General features: G+C 34.8%; 2 non-coding genes across 2 annotated transcripts; both read left to right on the forward strand.

The window, feature by feature from the left end:
• Nucleotides 1-9,319: 9,319 nt before the first annotated feature.
• TRNAG-GCC (transfer RNA glycine (anticodon GCC)) lies at nucleotides 9,320-9,390 on the forward strand. Its single transcript has one exon. It is a non-coding gene; the product is annotated as a tRNA-Gly (tRNA).
• A 5-nt stretch (nucleotides 9,391-9,395) lies between these two features.
• Nucleotides 9,396-9,485, forward strand: LOC131334975 (small nucleolar RNA snoR114). The gene has a single exon (XR_009202371.1). It is a non-coding gene; the product is annotated as a small nucleolar RNA snoR114 (small nucleolar RNA).
• Nucleotides 9,486-9,878: the final 393 nt, after the last annotated feature.

The following is a 9,878-nucleotide window of genomic DNA, read 5'->3' on the forward strand; positions in this document are numbered from 1 at the left end:
TTTAAGGCACTTCAAAGTGCAGCATAAACCACTTTGGTTGAGGTCAAGAGAATAGTTTTAACGGCACTTATGAATGCCTTCTAAGGCGTTGGGATTTTTTTTTTTTTCCTTTTTTACTACTCTACAGTGACAATACAATAGAACCATAATAAATTGCAATTTATTTCTCAACCATGTCCAAACAACATAAGCCATAATCATTCAATAGAAACTACTAGTAAACAAACCTCACAATGATCCAAAAACAAAACACAGAACATTGAATAGAAACTATTTTAGCAGAACTCTAATGTTTTCAACAAAAAACAAACTTCACTTCTAAAAAACTTACTAAAGTTTCCAGCAAAAACCTAAATTACCAAACTCTAGATCAAAGCATAAAATGCCTACCCTTAAAAGAACCACTAGTAGTAACAAAACAAACAAAACCCATAAGACCAGTATTCTTGTGACATAACCCTGTCTACTAGGCATCTTCCAACTGATCTCATTCATTCAATAAAGCCATCATCATCATCTCTCACTACGTGATCAAAACAAAACAAAATACATGGTTTTAAAAGCCATTGTCTTGCAATAAGAATTGGAAAATAGACAGTATTGTACATCAAACATACCAAAGAAATAGACCATGCTATTGGCGTACCAATGGCATCGCCAACGGTCTTAAGGACTGCATAAGGCCTCATCAAATGCTCGGCCCATATGATTGGGATTTGAACATGAATCTCACACCAATTAACTCCGAGTTCTACTCCGCCTACCTCCGTAGATGGATCCATACTAGCAAGTGTGTGCTAATCTAATTTGGCAATTAAACAACCGCTAAAAATATTGAAACCAACCAAAGCAATCAGCAATTATAAAATTGAAGGGGAGATTGGTAACAAAAATGCTTCTCAATGCCCCTACTTAACTCAATGTCCCGACCACAAAACTGGCCAATGGACCATGTTAACCAATTTATTCTTCTCTTCTTGAAAGTTGACGAATACAGTAGAGGGGAAAAGAAAAAAAAAACGATAGAGACCAAACTATAATTGTTGACGCGGCACTATTCATAAGGTAAAGAGCGGTTTAATACTCTTTTGTGTTTGTTTCTTACCTAATTTCATGAAAGGTGCATTTTAGGCTTTTGAATTTCATGTTGTTCGCTTTTTTTAGTAGACAAGAGTCAAGTATTATCCCAGTCAATTCTAAAGAGACATGTACATACCACTCTCCGAAGCATTAGTATTCTCTGATACGATGAATTTTCATACAATGCGTGTTATGGTTTTTTAAGGATCATTTTAAATATTTGAAATACAAATTATGATTGCATCATCTCCGATTGTATCATCAATTTAATCAAAGGTTTGATGATATAGAGCATGCATGCAGGATACTCCTACTCTTTTTTTTTTTGGTACTTCTACTGGCTTCAAGTCCATCACATCTTATGCATGGGAGATAACTGATGCATTTAGATCCCCTCTAACCCCAGACCTAGCTAAATGTTGCTAATACCCGCCAATGGACTTTACCTATTGCAGGAGAAGTGAAGCTCAATGTTGATGGATGCTGGAATGCATGCTTTCAATAACAAAGTTGGATTTGGAGGCCTCGATCTTTAGAGATTGCAAAGGAGCTAGCATATAGATGTATATTTCTTTATTTTATTTAGGCATTCTTACAAACACCTTGAAAGCAATAATTTAAGGCATTCTTACAAACACCTTGAATGCAATATAAAATTCCTAAAGTTTCAAGTTCCGAATGCCTACAAAAATACCTGGAATAAAGAAAACAAAAGGCAAAGAAATTACACTACCTGAAATAATAAAGAAGTAGGATTATCTTTAGGCTTGCCTTTCTTCCACTTTCTTTTTGTTTGGCTTTCTTCGGGTGGTTTACCAATTAGGGCTTGAAGGAGAAGATAGGAGGAAGCTATATCGATCTGGAGTCTAGATCGGCATACTGTGAACGACGTTGTGGGCAAAGATGCCCTATTTTTGTTTTGGTAGTGCAAAGATGCCCTATTAGAAAAGTTGATTTTAAACAAAAAAAGTTCATTACAAAAACGACGTAGTTTTATGTCTCCAAATAAGTGCCCTATTAAACCTATCTTTATGAGACACTTTCAATTGCCCTATCATATTAAATTAAAATAATAAAAAATGGTAAATTTGAAACAAATAAGTTTATTAAAAAACGGCATAGTTTTATAACTCCTGATAAGTGCCCTATTAAATCCAGTTTTTCGAGGCACTTTCAACTGCCCTATCATATTAAATTAAAATTAAAAAAAATGTTAAATTTGGTGTTTAGGTTGACTGCCGCAATAGGTAGAATCAAATGGGGCACTTTAGGAAGTGGTGCCTCATTAATAACTTAATAAGGCAGTGTTGGAAAAATGCCCTTTTAAAAGTGCCCCCATTTTGTTGTAGTGGAGAGAGAGAGAGAGAGAGAGAGAGTTGAACTCAAAGTTGCAATTGAGCTGATAGAAGAGCATCGGCACCTCTCGTAAGTTTAATTAGCGAATTTCCCATGACTACAGCATTCCGCCTCCAGAAGAGTAAAATTTAGCTAACCATGACCCATGCTTTGAAGTATAGAAGTGAAAAGATAATCAGGATGATGGGCACAATGACGTCACAACCAGAATGAATCATTTCAACGAGGTTGGTCACAATGGCATCACAACCAGAATGAATCATCTCAACGAAGTTGGTACCATTGACCTGGACAGTCATATGGCATACGCTACCCAAAAACGAAAACAACATTGGCTAGCTAGAAGCCAACCATAGATAAAAGAAAACAACAAAAGTGATAAGATAGACGATAAGATTGTTTTGCTCCAAATTACAGTTCATGCAGTTTTCAATAGCAAAGAAGGTGACCCTTTGGATCATGCGAATCGATATATAGTTGAAGAGGCTAGGCGTATTGCGGGCAGGACCAACTCTACCATCTCCCACATATTTTGCAAGCCAATCAAGCAACTGATTGCTTAGCTCGTCTAGGATCACAACAAGAGGAGGAGTAGATTGTTAGCAGGAATGTCCCTTTGCGGCGAGAGAGTTTGTTTTAGCAGATGCCATGGGTATTAGCCATCTTAGAGCATATCCACAATGGTATAATCAAAATTAAAAAGTTGCTAAAGTTAGCAACATTTGCTCAAAAAAGAGCTCACATTGGAATAACCAAACTAAGTAACCTCCTAGCAACTCATCAAATTTTGACCATTGGATAATCAAAACTAGTAATCTTTTGCTAATAACCAAATTTAGTTGTCCACACATTTTATCAATCAAGTACACCATCATTACACAAAAACATTCTCTCTCTTCCATTTTCAACATGTTTTTAAGAAAAATACTTTTAAAAGCAGTTTTTTTTTTTTTGTAAAAACTATTTTTTTTTCTTGCCAAAACTATTTTTTTATTCAACACTGCTTCCCACACATATAAATAGGTACATATTTTACACATTTTTTTGTGGGGCCCACCTCGGGTCTCACGCAAATGATCCGAGCCGTTCATTAAATGTAAAATATTTTCAAAGTCCCCCGCAAAAAATCAGTTCAATCTGATACTTATAGATGTTCGATCCAATTTCCAATTTTCACTTTGATTTCCAGATAATGAATAATTAAATAATTGGATCAAGCATCTATAGATATGGGATTGACCTGATTTTTTGCGAGGGCCCTTGAAAAAATATTTTAAATTTAATGAATGCCTCGAATCGTTTGTGTGGGACCCGAGGTGGGCCCCACAAAAATCTGTGTAGAATATGTACCCTATTTATATCTGTGCTTAGACTTTTCGTTTTTATTAAAACTGTTTTGAAATAAACTATTTTTTTGCTTTAAAACTTTTTTTTCAAAAACTATTCTTTAAAAAAATTATTCAAAAAAAAATTTAACTTTTTCCCAAAAACTATTTTTTTTTAAATCAAAGTTTTCAAAAAACTATTTTCTCTTTTTCTAATAATTATTTTTTATTAGTTTGAAAACTATTTTAAAAAATTTATTTTCTATGTCACAATTTTTAGATTTTTATAAGTTAAAAAGGTGATGTGGCAAATTTTGGTTATTCAATTTTGATTGTATCATTATAGACATCTACGTTGCTAACTTTAGCAACCCCTTAAATGTATAACCAAAAATTAATGTGTCAACTTTTGATTATTGACTTTTGGTTATTCTACTGCGGATGCTCTTAGAACCTAACTATGGTTCATATCTGTATTATGTTAATTTGTTTCTATGACTCGATTTCTCTAGTTTAATTTAAGGTAATTTCCGTTTGACCCAAAAAAACAAAAAATTAGCAAGAAAGTGATCGAGTGAATAAATCCATTTCAAAAAATTAGTAATTTCCGTCTGGCCCTTATCTTCTTCTTCTTCTTCTTCTTCTTCTTCTTCTTCTTACTCAAACCGAAAGTTTAGTAGAACCCTCACCCAAATCCATTTCACTCCATGATTTAAACATATACTGAATTGAGTTTTACTCAAATTTTTATTCAAATCAAGGGATATTCAACAATTTTTGTAACGCCCCGATTTTTGGGAACGTTAATTTAATAAATTTTCCACATTTATTAAATAGAAAGAGACATAAAGTCATTACAAGCCAAATTATCCCCAAATTCGTGTTACACTTATTTAAATAGATAAGGGAGGGGTACTAGGGTAACTTCTACTCCTCTGGACGTCCATCTTCTTCTGCATTATTATGCTCAGCACCGAACTCTTCCAAATTATAAAATTCTCCTTGTTCGTCTCTAAACTCTGGCATAAGATGCCAAGGTCGCAAAAGTAACACCGTGAGCAATCAAGCCCAATAGCTAACTCTTACCCCTATGTCCCATACACTAACAAAAATAACAAATAACAAATTATCAAAAACAAAATTTAGCATCACAAAAATAATCAAAGGTGTCAGTATCTTTCAGAGTTATCGAAGCCTATCATAAACCGTGTCATCATTTTTCAAGTATCGATTCCACTTACCATTTTATTTTCTCAAGCACTGGTTCCACTGACCATCTTTCAGGACCTACCGGGCTCCCAGGCTAAGTTCAGATTTTGCCACCCAAAAGCACTGATTCCGCTGACCGTCTCTTTCAGGACCTGTCGGGTTCTCAGTCTTTAATCATTTTCCATTTCATAACACATACACGGCACTAGTTCCGCTGACCATCCTTTTAGGACCTACCGGGCTCCTAGGCCACACACGCACACCCGAGCTATGATTCCGCCGACCATTCTTTCAGGACCCACCGAGCTCTCATGCTCACACACGCACACTTGAGCCATGATTCCGCTGACCATCTTCAATGGACCTACCGGGTTCTCATGCTCACACAATCATCGACTTTTATATTTCATTTTCTCATTTCTTTTCGTATTCCATTTCTCGTTTCTCGTGTTTCGTACACATGCATCATTTGGCACGTTCACAATATTCTTTCAAAGCTTGCTAAAGTTATGCGGTAAAATAAATTTCTAATTTCATGCGATTTTAATTTCATTAACATCAAATACTATAACGGCACATAATAAAGGAGTAACACCTTGTTGGTAAACACACTTGATATTTTACAACTAAAGTTAATCACGTACACCAGTTGGTTTCAAATTTCCATTACCTAGTTTCTAAGTCATACTTTTCTTAGTAAAAATCAATAAATGACAGTGAACCAACTGTTCTAGCCATATAATACCATTCTAAGTTTTAGGTAACTTTTCATTTTTATACAATTAGCTTAAAAACCGATTTCTTTATAATTAACAAAGATTATAACGATCATACTCTGACTCCAACATTTTCAAATTCCAATCATCTGAATATTTAGCTATGATAACTTAGATTAACATCTTCAATTCTTCCAACAAACTAATATGCTGGTAATTAGAAAACTCTCTCTATTTTTTTTTATAGAACAATACTTTTTAAAATCAAACGAACAAGTAGCACTACTATATTTAGGGGAGAAGATAAGAGGTTTCTACCGTTCTTTTTGGCGGTAGAGCAGCTACGAAGTATGTCAGGTGAAAATGCAGGTGGAGTAACATCATTTCGGCTCAACACAGAATAAAAAGAAAGTAGTTTCCTTTTTCCAAAACACAAATATTTCTAGAAATTTTGAAAATCGGAATCAAAGGGTGATTTGAATGGTGTAGGAAAGGTGGCAAGGTGATGGTGGAATTGAACTAATTTCTTCCTCTCTTTTTTTTTTCTAGTCGAAACCTCTAGCTCTTTTGCTCTCCAAACTCACACTAGTGAAGCATGTGAGAAGTGGATGATTGGTGGTGTGTGTGTGCTTGTGAATGTGAATGTGAATGTGAAAGGAAGGTGAAAGGCATGCCTATTTATACTAGTGAATGAAGAATCTAGATCATATCTAGAATATCTAGCAAAATCTTAATAAAATCCAATCTAATATTCTCCTAATCATATCTAAGGAAATCCAATCTAATCTTATCCTAACCATATCTAATAAGATCAAATCCAATCTTATAAAATCTAGGGAAAATCTATATCAAATCTCTCTCTCAATCTCCTACAATTAATTCCTTAGATTTGAGGGAATCAAAATCTTAAATTGAATATCATAACTAGATTTTCTAGGATCCTAACTAGATCTTGGATAAGATTTTCTAGGATCCCTTAGGATAAAAATTATGATTCTCTCCTTATCTATATCTATGCACTATGATTAGATTTGGATATCAATCCCTCCACTTGCTAGGATTTGTAAAAAAAAATCTAGGTTAGGTTAGGGTTTTAGTATATTCTTTTAAAAATTAAAAAAAAAATCGAGTCATTTATTAAAAGAATACTAAATTAACATCTAAATGAAAGAATTTCAATTAAAATATTTAATTTTATTATAAAAAAATATTTAGGGTTGTTACAATTTTAACCAAATTTTACTAGGCTATTTTCTTCTTTGAAATTTACAACCTGCCATTTGTAATAAAGCTTTTATTCAAATTTGCATTTAGATTTGGGTATTTTCATTAGTGTGCTTCATGCCAAATGAAGGTTTTACTCAGTTTTGAGTAAAAGTACGGGTAATGCCTAGAAAATCAGCTCAATTGAATATCGGGGGAGTTCAACTGTCATGGTCTTTGTGTCAATTGTCAAATTTGACAGGAAATTGAGTTTGTGAATGCGGCACTCATTTCGCTATATCTTGTGTCATTTTCATGTTTCGTGAGTCTACACTAATAATCTTGTCATTGTGCATATCGTGCATGGCATTTTCTTTCCATTCACGATATATACTTTCAAAAAATTCTTAATTAACCCAAACACAGCGTGGGTGGTGCTAACGTTGATTATGCACCATAACTATTGATATCCATGCACACACGTGGTATTTCGTTAATAGAAAATATCTGCTTTTATCAAATGCCACTTTTTTCATGTTACATAATTTTTGAAAATTTTTGATACATTGGTTAGCTAGTAGGCAACTCAATTATTTGGCAAGTGAAACTACTCTCTCGATGACTCTGCTGCATGTCACCTATTGATTTATGACTATTGAACTTTGAATTTTGTTTTTTGGTAAATAACTTTAATTTTGATTTCTACCTATATTTCCATAAATCTCCTTTTCTCGTTCATTTTAGAATTTGAACATGTGATTCTTGTCCTTTTCTTGATTTTTAGGATTCTTGAAAAGGTAGTACTAATTTCCCTATTAACAAAATAATTTGCTAGGAATAGCAGACAACAACACTCTCTGATGAACTTTGGTGAAAAATGCACGAAGCTACTTGAGTACTTAGTGTTTGTGTCACTCTTTAGAAACTCGTTCAAAATCAATTTGAGACAAAAATAAGAACAAACTACAACATGGGTCCTTAGGCTTATAAAATCTCTTTTCCAAGAGATATATCTTTGATAATGAAATTGTCACATGACTCAAACGACCATCCTCACAAAACAAAATTAGAATGTGATGAATTATAGATGGTGGAAGGAAATTTGCGCACTTTCCGTTGGTCCTGTTATTAGTTCTGGTAAGAAGAAAATTCCAAACGTTTTACTCTTTTTCCTTCTTTTGATGGTGGAAAAATATTGTTTTACTTCAATATTTATCATTCTATCGCTTTAGGTTAACATAGCATTGTCGACTTGTCACCTTTCGATATATATATATATATATATATATATATATATATATATATATTGATCCTACCTTTCGATATTGGTTAGTCTAATTATTCAATAGTTCGAGCGCATCGCAACGTGCATGGTGCTCGGCCGGATTACTCGAATACCACATTATTGTAGGATCTACGAACGATTAAGTGTATATACGCCATATAAATGTATGGTTCTTGAGTGATCCGAAGCACCACATGGCGATACTCTGAACACCACATTCTAATTATTCGTTTGATTTTTGCGGGAACATGATCAAGAAAAGGCCCTTTGGGATAAGAAGAGGCGTGCGAATTAATGAACACACTAGATGAGTACGAAAATTCACCACACCTCCCGGCCGCGCCCCCGTAATTAGCAATGCAACTTCTAGAAGCTTCTTCTATAAAATGTTGTCTTCAATTTTGAGAGTCACGAGGTTTGAGTAAGTAAATCATGCAATTTTGATAAATCACTGCCGAGTTCCCTAATATGAACCGTAGATTTCACATTCTCTAAAGAACTGATTATTTTTCGAGGTGTATATAGAGTGTTTTGATATCCTTTAAAGTGGCATTTGTAGAAGGCAGAAAGGCCTGCTTCTATCCTAAATGCTACAGCTTGATTCCATACGGACCAGATGTGTTCTCAAACGTAAATGAAAAAATATTTTTGAGTGTCTCGACCCCGTATCCCTATAAATGAAAAAACATTACACATTAGTATTCCGTGTAAGAGGTGGATAATGAACGAGTTTGGACGGGTTGAAACGGGTCACGAGTCAAATATAGGTGGGTCAAATATGGGTCGATGGTGACTGGTTAAAACGGGTCGGGTCAAATATGGGTCGAGCCAAACCCGGCCCAACCCAACCTTGGCCGTAGATGATAGGATAATGGTTAGTCCACCTTAATTTGTTGTGTTGAAACACAAAAATATTACACCATTTAACATAATTTATGGAGGAAAAACGTAATCTGGATATGCCATCATCTCTGTTTCCATGGCATTCTCTATTTTTCAGATTGGTCACCATCGTACCAGTTTATGAATTCTAGTTTCTCAAGTAGCCATGGGGATTTCTGCAAAGTGGACGTAGCTAGCTAGGTAAGATAGCGAGGGGTACGTTTGATTACAAATACAAAAAAACAGGCTTGTTCGAAACAAAAGCACCAGTGGTCTAGTGGTAGAATAGTACCCTGCCACGGTACAGACCCGAGTTCGATTCCCGGCTGGTGCATCACAGGGCTGTGAAGATAACCGTGCCACCTGTGGCCGTAGGGTCTGCCACAACTGTCTGATTTATTCGGATTGTCACTAGGCACTGCTGAGCTCTCTTTTTCTTTTTCGTTTTCCCTCTCTTCCCCATCAACTTCCTTTTTCCAAGCTTTGATTTTAAAATTATACACACATCTAGCTTGTCCTTTTCTTCTTCTGTTTTTGTTGTTGTTGGACTTGTGTCTTTCCTGTTTTTGGGTTCTACTATTGATAGATCCTAAGGTAAGAGACATCGCAATATATGGGAATGACTTCAGTGTCCCCGGTCATTTTGGGGACACCGTAACTTTTGGCATAACAAAACCATTATGAGTATAACCAAAATCCATTATAAGTATAACAGAACCATAGCAAAGCATAACCAAAACCATAGCAAGGCATAACTTATTTGTTATGCCTTGGTTGGGTTTAGTTACGCCTTGGTTGGTTTTGTGGATATTCCTTAGTTAT

The sequence above is a fragment of the Rhododendron vialii genome, chromosome 7a (assembly GCF_030253575.1).
Source record: "Rhododendron vialii isolate Sample 1 chromosome 7a, ASM3025357v1".
Classification (NCBI taxonomy): Eukaryota; Viridiplantae; Streptophyta; class Magnoliopsida; order Ericales; family Ericaceae; genus Rhododendron; species Rhododendron vialii.